Source organism: Trifolium pratense, linkage group LG1 (genome assembly GCF_020283565.1).
Source record: "Trifolium pratense cultivar HEN17-A07 linkage group LG1, ARS_RC_1.1, whole genome shotgun sequence".
Lineage (NCBI taxonomy): Eukaryota > Viridiplantae > Streptophyta > Magnoliopsida > Fabales > Fabaceae > Trifolium > Trifolium pratense.
The window spans coordinates 43,252,670-43,261,621 of record NC_060059.1 but is presented as its reverse complement, the minus strand read 5'-3'; the positions used below and the strand labels follow the sequence as shown (position 1 = coordinate 43,261,621).

At 33.6% G+C, this 8,952-nt stretch overlaps 1 long non-coding RNA gene across 1 annotated transcript; it reads right to left on the bottom strand.

The window, feature by feature from the left end:
* On the bottom strand, positions 1-841 carry LOC123885164. Its single transcript, XR_006801092.1, has 2 exons — positions 631-841; positions 1-192 (listed from the first exon to the last, which is right to left on the bottom strand). It is a non-coding gene; the product is annotated as an uncharacterized LOC123885164 (long non-coding RNA).
* Positions 842-8,952: the final 8,111 nt, after the last annotated feature.

The window sequence follows — 8,952 nt, the reverse complement described above, 5'->3', positions numbered from 1 at the left end:
TTATAAAATAAAAAAAGTTCATGAATGAGAAAGAGTTGATTTTTTTTGTTACAGATTTTTTTTTCTTCTACATCTGAAGTTAAAACAAATTTTCTAGATCTCAAGCCACTGTCTTCATTCACTGCATTCACGTGCATATCCCTCACCATCTCTTTCTCATTTTGCACTTTCAATATTTATACTCCTTGAGACCTACAAAACAAATCAGTGTCTCAAAATTTTTAATTCATTATTAAAAAAAGTTTTGAAGAATTTATACAACAATACAAAAAAATTTAAACTATTAAAAAAGTTTTCTTTAATCTTAAACCTTCAAAATATAGTGAAAACAAAACATTTATTCATATGGATCAACAACCGTAACCAAAAAAATCAAACTTTATTCAAAGTAGAACTTCATCTTCTTTAATTTGCTTTTATCCATTTTTAACAATTGTTATACCGATTATTTTTAATAAAGAAGAAAAGACAAGTTATGTTAAAATAAGTTGTAGAAAGAAAGAGACTATTGTTATACCAATAAAGTATGAGTTGAAAACAAAAATAAAATAAAATAGAGCAAAGATCATTGTAGAATAAAAATATGGAGAAAGAATAGATCAAAAATGATATTGTTTTTGTTTTGCTCACTAATCTAATTTCTGGCGTTTCTCTTCTTTCTTGGAACCCTTCACTTTCTTCACTTTCATTTAGTGGAACCTTCATCTTTTTTATTTTCATTATCTTCTCTTTCACGACGTTTTAGATTAATGTTGAGTTTTCCTATGCTTTTTATAGATCTGAAAAATAAAAACAAAAGTAAGAAATAAATATGATATAAATCATAGAAATAAAAAGGAAGAAAATAAAAATTAATAAAATGAGTTTCATCATCTCCATACCTTTGTAAAAAAGAAATGAATTTCATTGCTTACTTTAATTTTTTTTATTCTTGTAACATTAGAACAACTATTCTGCAAAAAGAAAAAAAGAAGAAGAATATGAAACCAATATTAGTAAATTGAGAAGATCACAAAATATGATAAATGAAAAAAAATATGAGATTGAAGAGTTAAAAGGTAAAGGAGATAATGATGAGAGAGTATTGACTGATATATATATTTGTTTAATTTGAAATTTGAAATTTGAAATTTGAATTTGAGAATTTGCCCCCAATAGTTTTGACAACTTTTTGTTGTCACATGTTTTTTTCTTTCTAAAAGCAAGTAGTTGGAAAGGTGTGATGTGACATAAAGTTTGACATTGAGTATCAATTGAATCAGTTAAAATTGAACAATGGCTTGGTTGGCTTGGACAATTAGTTACCTTTTGTCTCACAAAACAGGAAAATGGCTTAGTTACTCCACTATATGGCTTAGTTACCTCAACACTTAGTTCAGTTTCAATTTTTTTGGACACCAAATACCCCTGTTTTGGACAGGTGGCGGTTTATTAAGCATGGGCAGCTTGGTCTTTACCAGGTACTATGAATTTCTTATATTGTAATTGATTATCGTGAAATGTCCATCCCCGTATACTATTTATATTAAACATTAATTCCTTTACTTGTAGAAAGTTCATTCATGTGTATAAGATTTTATATTTTTTTAAGATTTTATATTAATATGTTACTTCTATTAAAATATTAATTCATGAATCGAACTCAAGTTCTCCCAAACGATCCGTCCTAGAGGAAGCTCATTAACCACTTGCGCTCAATATCTTGGTTATTTTTTCAAATATTTTTAGTTGTAATAAGTTTAATCTTGTGTCTAATATTTTAAATATAATACTTAAATACTTGTATGATATTTTTTTAAATAATTTTTAATGTATAAAATAATTTTAGAGATTATGAAGACTTAAAATAACAGAGGGATTCCTAAATATATATTATAGAGATTAACAAAATAATAACTTTAATGTATAAAATAATATAGATTAGAATTTTTTTTTTTAAACCTCAAAATAGATAAAGAAAGAAAAGGAGAACACAAAAACCAAGGAGGGGGACAATAACCAAAACCTCCTTACAAATTGGTAAACCTATAGTTAGGTAAACCAAACTTGTTTCTAAATAAACTATCTCTAATCTCAGTAGGCAAATCAAACCAAATAGTAAGGTTTTCCAAATTTAAACCGATCCTTGCTAAATTATCAGCACATGTATTTCCTTCACGAAAAACATGTGATACAATAACCTTCATATTCTTGAGAAGATAGTTACAGTTTGACCATCTATTCCTAAGCTTCCAAGGGATCAAAGCATCGTTCTTGAAAGCTTTCACCACAAGAGATGAATCTGTTTCTATCCATAATTGATGCCAATGAAACCTGTGTGCAATTTCAATTGCAGACATTGCACCACAGAGCTCTGCGTGAAATGCCGATCCTTGACTAGTGTTTTGAGCAAAATAACAAACCAAATCTGCCAAATAATTTCTGAAAATACCACCACATGATGAAGTGACTAAGGTTGAAGCACCATCAGTGTTACACAATTGATCCACCCATGTGAAGGAGGACACCAGATTACTTCTTTGATTTGGGGAGCTTTTGGAGGGTGTATATTAATATTGAAATACTTTAAGATAGAGAAATCTCTAATAGAACCAGAGGCCAACAATTTAGTTTTGTTTTCAGATAAAGCAACATTAGAAGAAATGAGAGCAATGGCAGAGTGTCGAGATGTATTTATGTTATTGAATCTCATATTATATAGATTAGAATTATGTATGACTATATAATTAAAAAATAATAAAAAAGAAAATAATTTTCATATTATGAAGACTTAAAATAAGAGAGTGACACATGGCAGTCATTAATGTTAGTCATTAATACTATTGGTAAAAGTTTCCTTAAAAATTTCTAAGAGGAATTCCTAAATATATTTAATATAGAGATAGAGATATAGAGATAACTGTTTCATCTAAAATGTGTATGGTTGAGATTATTTATAATAATTTTATAATTGCATTAATTTAAACCGTCTGATATCTGATCAACGACTATGATTTAAAATTATGTGGAATTTTTTTTAAGAAGCTAAATTAGGCCACTCAAATTGGGTGTGGTTATGGTGCATAAGCCCAAACTTATGCACCATGCATAAACTTGCTTCCTACACCCACCATATTTGCTTCCTACACCAAAAGTCAACCAAAAGTCAGCCCAAGCCCAAAATTAGGCAATCCATTACTCGCGCGCCCCCCATATACTACCTCATTACTTGTGCGCCCCCCATTTGCTTAGCGCACCCCCCAGTTTTTTTTTCTTTTTTTCCCTAGATTTCTTGTGAGCCCCCCAATTTTTTTTCCTCCCCTAGATTTCTAGCGCGTCCCCAATTTTTTTCCCTCCTCCAAACTTCTAGCGCACCCCCCCCCAAATTTCTAGCGCGCCACCTGTTTTCAATTAAATAATAATTTTTGTTCCTTTGAAGTATATATTATAAAAATCCATTTTTAATTAATTTTCGTCATACACCCCCTCGAAGCCCAACATAATAACGAATGGTTCATGTATATATAAAGCATACTTGTCAAACATACAATTTAATTTTAAGTTTTATCGATCATAATCACAATATAAATAAAATCTCATACATTAATTACATATATATATATATATCGATTTTTCTTTACAATAAAAAAATGATTGAATCCAATATCTCATGCTGATGAAATACAAAAGCAAGTATTTTCGTTATATCGTATCCACAGGGACTAGTGTGATATCAATTGTACATACACAAATTCCATGATTCTAAGTGCGGGTTTGTTTTGATTTGGTTTCGTAACATAAAATTGCGATAAAAGTGCGTGATAAACTTTTGAGATAAAAACTTGTTGGAATTGGCTTTCATCAAATCATTCACATGTATCAGTTAACTATTGATATATATATTTCATTTACCAATCAATATCGTCACGTATTACTCGTTGATCATATCTGTGTCCGGAATATGTCTTGAAATCTATTGTATCTATTAACTTTCCGATGTCTCGAATCATTAATCGATAAAATAGCATTAAGCTCTAATACTTTAAGTGACTATTAAATCTCAAAATCTATGTCTAAACTTTGAACTTTAACAAGTGATTATCCTATCTTTGATTCAAATAACATATGTCTATATTATTTAAATCTTTTAATAAAAGCATGAAAACAAGGACATCACTAATAATGATTGATAAATAAAACACATATAGCAAGGTTAAACTAGATTCATGATCATAATTCAATTACATCCAATCCCAACAAAAGAGATTTAGCTATGAATAGCCATGATAAACTTACAAAAGAGTGAAGATGAGAAGGATTGAAAAACCATTGGGCTTGATTTCTCAAGTTGTGTGGAATCCACCTTCAAAACCTCACTAACAGGATATATCTATGAAAATAGTGTTTTTCTATCTGATATTATCTAACTTGATATTTTACAAAATGATCTGAAATGCTATTTATAGACTTCTGGAAAAGGCCTATTCGCTACGCGAATCCTTGTTCGCTACGCGAAGAAGTTGCTTAGTTGAAGAGGTTTGCTGACACGTGTATTTAGCTGTGACTCATCCTATGCTCGCTAGGTGTTCGCTGCAGCGAGCTTATTCGCTGCATGCTCGCTGGTGCTTCGCCAAGTACCCTGGACTCACTGCCTTTGTTCGCTGCATGCTCGCTGTAGCGAGTTTGTTCGCTGCAGGTTCGCTGGGTGTTCGCCAAGTACCCTGGACTCACTGCCTTTGTTTGCTGCAGCGAATGCTTCAGAATTTTGTTTCTTTTCTTAGTATCAGCATGAACCTAACAAAATGGTTGGATTTTGATAATTCTTGCACAAATTCTTAGTACACACTATATTTACATCAAAAGTGATTTATATTCCAAGGATTTGTATTCAATAAGTGCCTTTTAAACATGCATTTTAACCAATATTTAGCACTTATCAAATCTCCCCAACTTAGGACTTTGTTTGTCCTCAAACAAAAGGTATTTTAACAAGCTCAATATTCATTCAAAAGAGTGGGTTTGTAATCAATCAAAGTTTTCAAAATCTCAGAGCACAAGTAAAGCAATGTCATCTCAAAGACTAGTTCTCAAAACATTCAAAGAAAATAAAGCATGATCATGAAATGATTCCTATGCCTAAGCAAAATTCTCAACATTCTTATCAAACAATCAAGACTCAAGTGTTATCTCAAATTTCTCACAATTATTTCTCTCAAGGGTAAGTGTTTAACTCAATCCAAGCAATGTGCATGCAACAATTCAATTCAAACATTTATCCAAGCAATATCACAAAACATGCTATCAGTTGTGGATCACTAAGGACTTTATCAAGCTTGTAATGGGGCTGGGCTACAAAAATTCATTGTTTTTCTATGGATTCAAAAAGCCTCAAGGATAAGAGAGCACAAAATCTGCAAAATTCATCTCATGATTCATTCACTCCCTTTCTTTTTCCCCCTATTTCCATTTGTGGTGATTTCTTTTGTTTTGACACTTTTCACAAAATTTTGTTTTCTTTTCTCATTTCCTTTTGACTTTCAATTGTGTCAAGCAACTCTTTATTTTTTTTTTTTTCATATTTTCTTTTCTTTTTCAATCACCACAACACTACCTTTTTCAACCAATTTATTTATCTATTTTTCAACCTACTTCTCCCCAACTTGAATCTTATCAAATAACCCTTATAAAAATACACTTGCTCTCCTATCCTAAGACAAGGGTAGAGTAGTTGTTTTTCTTTTCTTTCGGTTTCAGGGTTTATAAAACAAACAATTTTCAAATTTTAAGGCTCAAATGGGGACACAAAAGATCACTATCTCACAGGGTAGGTTAAATTTGGCTAAGTGGTTATCACTCAAAAAGAAACAAGGCCTTGATCATATCCACAACATCAAACACATTAGTGACAGCAAGATTAAGCTAAAATCAAATGAGCATACACAATTGCCGGCACTCTCATATTTATGTAAACAATGGAAAGTTCACACATTCTCACCCAGCTAGATTGGATAACACAAGTTTCAATCATGTTCAACAAAAATAGTGAGAATCATCTTAGGACAAGTAACACATTTCAAAAACATGTTAAGTTTCTAAGCCTATTTTGAACACTAATCAAAGAAGATTGACATATATCTCTACAAATCGACTATCATGCTCAACACACTGATTTATCACAAACCTATCTTTCAATTTCAAACATATGTGAGTTTGTTCTTCAAAATGCTATTCACAATATTTCACATTACTAGACTACCATACTACTATATTAAATTACTAATTATCATGCATTAAACTTCAAAACATTCATCATATGTTCACAACAAAACACAAAACAAGTGACACATTTTCATACTTCCACATAGTCAACACAAAAGATAAACTACTTAAACTTAAACATTAAATGACTGAAAGCTTTTTAAAGTTCACTCATTTTGGCGAGCTTTTCAGCCATCTCCTTGCTTTCTTCACTCGGATTCAGAACCGGCTTCCGAACCAGATTCGGAGCCAGCATCACTTTCATCTCCTTCTTGCATAGATGCATCAGAACCAGCTTCTCCTTCACTTGCATTGTCTCCTTCATTAGCAGCTTCAGCATCTGCTACATTACCCCCTCCGAGAAAAGTAGGCCTGACCTCAGGCCATGCAACATAGGCTTGGAAATCTTGTGGTGTCATCACCGACTGCCCGGTGTGCTGATTATAGAAAGATTGCTGCATTGCACTCATGGCTCTATACCCTGCATCATTCTGATCATACAAATAAGTAAAATGGTTATAAAAATTCTGATCATGAACAGCAGAGGTGGAGGCCTGGGGTGGTGGGGGTGGTGGTGGTTGTTGTGCAGCTCTTCTCTTCTTCGGTTTGCAGTACCGATCCACATAATCATCATCAATCTTCCCAATCTCCTCACGTCCAATTTCAGGAATGTGTATCCTATTAGCTGTACACAATCCCATAATTAAGCACGGGAAACCCAAAGGACTGTCGGATCTCACAGCAGTGGACTTAAGGTTTTTGTCAGGGTGGCCACACAAGGTAATCTCTTTCATCCAACCAGAGATGATACCGGCCAAATCCACTTCAAGGCCTTCATTTATGTAATGAATGAGGCCAAGTATATTCATGACAGCATCAGAAGTGTGAGAATTAGGTTGGATGTTATATAAAACAAGTAGGAAAAGGAGTAGGGTGAAGGTGCGCATATCATCTCTAAGGGCCCTCAAAGGTCTGTTGGTTGTGCCATATACGAAGTCATGGTTAGGCCTAAGAAGTTTTCTTCGCATGGTGTCAATGTCCCAAGTCTTGCGGGCTCTTTGCTTCTAAAAATCACACAAGGTTTCATGGGCGGGTAGGGTGAAAGGGTTGCCAAGATACTCATTGATGGCATTGCGGTCAAAACGGATGGTTTTTCCGCGTACCATAGTGGTGAAAGAGAATGGCTCACCCTCAGATGGGTAAGCATTTGCATAAAATTCTCTCACAAAGGTAGTGTTGAAATATTTTGGTGGGTCAATAATTCTACCCCATCGCCTATCATTGATGATTGTTGCAAACTTCTCATAGCTTCCATGCTCAAAAATGTCGAATTTCCTTTCATTCCAAATCTTTTTCTTTTCAAGTATTTGGTACCGCTCAAATTGCTCTGGTCCACGAAACCTGCTGGGGTCAAAGGCTGTGTGCGATGAACTTGCCACAGTCTTTTGCTTCTTTCCGGTACTAGCTGCTGGTCTTTTTGGTGCCATTCCTGAAATTACTTCGAAAAACCACATAAGTCTTTTGCTCAGATAATTAGATAATTTATAGTACAGAGCATGAATTTCAACTTTTGAAAGTTCCTGTCGCAAATTGTTAGCGAAAATTTCCGGTTATGAAGTAACAATTAACACAAGGGTTTTGCAAGATGCACTTTAGCAGACAACAACTATACACACACAGAGAGTTTAAATTTAGGGTTTAAAATTTCAATCTCTTGAAACAAATTTGTAGCATGTGTGAACAAATTTACACAAAAGAAATTCAAAAGCAACTTATTTATTCACAATTGTTCACAATTTTGTCAAGAAGAATTTCAACATGAAGAGATTTAAATTTGTGTACCCTAATTCATTGAAGAACATACATGGCTACCCACAATTTCATCAAAATTTTCAAACTATCTATACAATTATGCATCTTTCTACCCACAATATCATGCATCTTTCACTATGAACAAAAATGATAAAAATTGGAAATTGAAGTTAAAATTCTGCATACCTGAGTGATGGAGATGCACAAACTGAAAGTAGAAATGAATGGGGTAGTGGGTGTTGTCTTAGATTTGAATTTTTGAAGGATGGAAATGGTGGTTTTGAGAATTTTGTGAGAAGAGGGAGTTAGAAAAGTGGAATTAGGGTTGAAAAGGGGGAGATTCGTACTCCCCTCTGATTTTGTGGAAGTGGGGTGTGAGGTGGCATGTGAGGTGGCCAAAAATGGCCAGCTGTCACTTAATTATAAAACTGCAGATTTCGCACTGTTCGCTTAGCGAATGGATTATTCGCTTAGCGAACACACACCAGAAAAAAATTTCTGCATAATTGGCCTGCTGTGCCTGGCCAACTTGCTTCCTTCACAAGAAAAGTGTTCAATGCATGCTAAAACTCAAAAATACTTACAAAATTGGGTTGCCTCCCAACAAGCGCTTGTTTTACGTCATTAGCTCGACGTTCTTTTTGGAGTTTCAAGGATCGGAAAGTGGGATTTTGGTAGTGCCACGATCAAATTCACCACCAAAATAGAGCTTCAATCTTTGACCATTCACAGTCCATGTGTCATTGGTAGCTGGATCTTCCAACACAACTGCACCATATGGTTTCACTTCTCGGATTTTGAAAGGACCGGACCATTTGGATTTAAGCTTTCCCGGAAATAACTTCAATCTTGAGTTGAAAAGCAAAACCATTTGGCCTGGCCTAAATTCTTTGTTGACAAGCC